Below are 4,218 nucleotides of genomic sequence, written 5' to 3'. Positions count from 1 at the left end.
AATATCTGCATCCTGCAATGAACAACTAAAGAACCGAACCAAAAAATTGCTAATAAAGGCCTTACTGTCGTTAAAGATTTATCTCAGAAAGGGCTGAAAATGAAGAAGAAAGATGATAAGTCACCTAACCAACCTGTGCTTGCTGATTGGATGTCAGCTATGAACCAGGAGTTGAATATAGCCCAGGCTTCGAATATGACTTCGGCTCTAGTAGAGCACGACCCTGTTGACAACGCTAGAGGGACGATTCGATGACGATAAAATAATGTATTCACACCGGTTGATAAAGACTATTTGCATTTTTAACTTGTTTTCCTTTCTTCCTCATATTTTTTTAATGACTTTAACTTGCTGTTTTCCTTTATTCCTCATTTTTTTAATGACTAGAATCATATTTTGGAATGTCCAGGGTGCTGGCAATCCTGAGTTTCAACGGTATTTTAAGTTACTTATGAGATATCAGAAGCTGGATATTATGGCGCTTATGGAGCCAAGAATTAGTGGAAAAGCTGCAGATAATTTCATCTGAATTTCGGGATCTGATTCTTCCTATCAGGTGGAAGCTCTTGGATTTTTTTGGAGTCATCTAGATTCTTTGGAAGAGCCCTATTCAATTTAACATTCTTGCAGTTTCTCATCAATACATACACGGCTGGTGTTCTAATGTATCTGAGGGATGTGGTTTCTTTGTTACTTTTGTCTATGAAAGTCCAGACGGTGGGATTCGGAGTCGACTCTAGAATCATCTAAAAGCTTTGGATCTCGACCCCAATTGGCCGTGGGTCCTTGGAGGGGATTTTAATGTGATCGGTAGCCCCTCTGAGCGCCAATGTGGTTCTCAACACCGTGATGAGGTATGCTAGAAATTCTGCAATTTCATGTTTGACTCAAGCCTGATTGATATGGGTTTCAGTGGGGCTAAATTCACTTGGAGACGTGGGACTCTCTCTCAGCGTTTGGATAGCAATGCACATTGGTCTAACTCTTTTTCTAGTTCGGAGATTTATCATCTTCAGAGGGTGGGTTCTGATCATCGTCTGATCTTACTAGATTTAGGAGTTGAAGGAACGGCTGAGAAAACACAACCTTTTTGCTATCTTGATGCTTGGAGCAAGCATCCGGAGTTTCAAATATTCCTCGCCGATTTTTGGAAAAGGGTGGATATAGAATCGCAACACCTTTGGTCATACCGGTAAAAGGAAGTCTATTCTGATGACCTAGATTAAATAATATTGAAAAAGCAGTTGAGGGTTCGGAAAATGGGTACCTGTTGGATTTGAAAGTTAAGCTTAAGCGGGAACTCAATTTGGTCTTTGCACAAAAGGAGTATTTGGCATCAAAAGGCACATAACAATTGGATCTCCAAAGGTGATTTAAATACTTCTTATTTTCATACTTCTACGGTGATTCGTCAGAAGCACAATACGATTAGCATGCTTCATCTCCAGGATGATGCTTGGTGTTGCGATCAGGAGACTTTGAGGAACCATACCGCGAGCTTCTACCATATGCTTTTCACTAGTGAGCGATCTTTTCTAGCAGTGCTACTAGTTGTGGCTTGTAACTTTTATCATTTTGGTTTTAAGGAACTCCGAGTTTTATTGAAAGAACTTTTGGCTGATGAGATCTGAAGCGTGGTGTTTAATATGGCTCCTTTAAAGTTCCCGGGTGCAGATGGGCTTCACGCGACTTTCTTTCAAAAAATTAGGACATTTTAGGTCAATCGGTTGTTAAGTTTGCGAAGCGTTTTTTTAATGAAGGCATTCTTGAAGATTGGGTGAATGAAACCGTGCTTATTTTGATCCGTAAGCTGCCTAATCCTGTTTCTATAAGCCAATTTCATCCGATAAGCTTATGCAATGTTGGGTATAAGATCATTATCAAAGTACTTGTGTGCCGTTTGAAGCTTTATTTGCTGAAGTGGGTGACTCGGAACCAATTTAGCTTTGGTCTAGGTCGACAAATAACGAACAATATCATCTTGGCGTAAGAGGCTATCCATTCAATGACAGAAATCAGGGCGGAAAGGTTGGATGACCATCAAGGTCGATCTTGAAAAAACTTGCGACCAATTGAAATGGGACTATATTGAGGAAACTCTTCATGCTCTTGGTTTTCCGAACACTTTCGTTGATCGAATTATGACTTGTGTTAGATCAATTCCCATAAAAATCTCTTGGAATGAGGACCTCACTGCATCTTTTAAACCAACAAGAGGGATTCGTCAAGGGGATCCCCTTTCTCCCTACCTCTTTGTCCTATGTATGGAGTGATTATTCCAGATGATTGAGATCAACGTTACTAATGGGTCTTAGAAACCAATCCACCTCTCAAGAAATGGATGGGTCTTTCGCACTTACTATTTGCAAATGACCTTACCTTGTTTGCGGAGGCTGATCCTTCTCAATGCACTTTAATTAAAGAGGTTCTTGATGGTTTTTGTTATGAATCAGGTGACCGTGTTAGTGCGGCAAAAATGTAAATTTACTTCTCCAAAAATTGTACTCCTACTATGTGGAATTCTATTGCTCGACGGTTTGGTTTTCAGAAGGTGAAGGATTTAGGGAAATTCCTTGGAGTTTCCCTGTTACACAATAGAGTCACCAAATCAACCTATGCGTATTTGATTGATAGACTGAATCAAAGGCTCTCAGGCTAGGTGGTGAGAACCTTATCCTTGGCGGGGTCGTATCACTCTTGCGAGGTCTATTCTTCGAGCCATCTCAGGTTATGTTATGCAATCATCCTGGCTTCCTAAAGGACTTCGTGATGAGATGGAAAAAATAATTCTACGCTTTATCTGGGGGTCGCATAATAACAGTAATTCACTATCTCCTGTCAAGTGAGACAAGATGACAAAGCCAGTGGTCGAGGGCGGTATGGGTTTGAAAAACCTGATTCACCAAAATAAGGCCTTTTTAATGAAGATCGCTTTTCAATTAGTCTCAAAGCCTAGTGACTTATGGATGCAGATAGTTCGTGTGAAGTATAAATGTAAGGATCTGATCCCTTTTACTCTTGAAAGTGCAAATGGTTCTAGATTATGGAATGGACTCAAATTATTTGGAGAGATTTTAAAGAGAACATCGTGTGGAATATCCAGGATGGCAAAAACACAGACTTGGTACGACCACTGATTGAAGAATGATGAAAGTTTGGTTTTCTCCTACAAGGGTCTCAACTCACCTGCTCTGACCCCAGTTTGTGATATGTTTCTTCCTTTCGGATCATGGGATTGGGAGTCATTTTCATCCTTTCTTCTTGATCATATAATTCAAAAAATCATGACTATTGTACCAGCTCATGATCATTTATGTCCGGATTTCCATAGATGGCAATGGGAAGCGGATAAAAGGTTCACCTCCAAGTCTGCTTGTAAAGCACTTTCTGCTTCGCTGGAGGAGCCTAATATGTTCAAATGGAATTTTATATGGAAGCTTGTTGTTCTTCACCGTATCAAAATCTTTCTTTGGCTCGTTATCCATGATCGACTGCTCACAAATGTTGAACGATTTTGGCGTCATCTTTCTAGTGACGTAAGTTGCTCGGTTTGTGGTAAAGAAGCTGAAGACATTGATCATATCCTTCGCCGCTGCTAGCAGGCGGCTGGTATTTGGCCGATGATAATCCGAGCTGACAAGCTTGCTAACTTCTTGTTCATCGTTGCCATGATTGGATCAGGATTAATCTCCAAGCACCAGGTATGGTTGCTTCTAATGTGGAACAATGGCCTATAAAGTTTACTGTTGTTTGCTGGCACCTTTGGAAACATAGGTGTAAGGTAATATTTAATTCTGATTATGTTGAAAAAGAGAGCTTTCTTGCTTGTTGTGATCGACTTGTTGATGAGATTGTTAGGGCGAATGAACAGGCAACAATTGCTTCCTTGCGGCGTGTTTCGTCTCCTTTGAAGTGGATTCGACCTCCTATTGGCTGGATCAAAACCAACGCTGATGGAGCGGTCCACACGATTGATAATAGAGCTGCTGCGAGGGGTCTTCTTCGAAATCATGAAGGAAAATGGTTGTTTGGTTTTTCTCGGAGTCTGAGTCGGTGCTCTTTTACATGCTTGGAGGTTTTGGGTTTCAGATTAGTAGAGCTTGAGACTGACAATAGTGACGTTGCTGTGAGAGTCTCTCGTATTCGAAGCGAGTAGAATAGTATTGCGGATAGGTTGGCGGCAAGGGGGAGAGGTTCTTCTACTGGGACTATAATGTT

Source organism: Hibiscus syriacus, unplaced genomic scaffold (genome assembly GCF_006381635.1).
Source record: "Hibiscus syriacus cultivar Baekdansim isolate YM2019G1 unplaced genomic scaffold, ASM638163v2 tig00003721_pilon, whole genome shotgun sequence".
Classification (NCBI taxonomy): domain Eukaryota; kingdom Viridiplantae; phylum Streptophyta; class Magnoliopsida; order Malvales; family Malvaceae; genus Hibiscus; species Hibiscus syriacus.
This window is presented reverse-complemented; position numbering follows the sequence as displayed.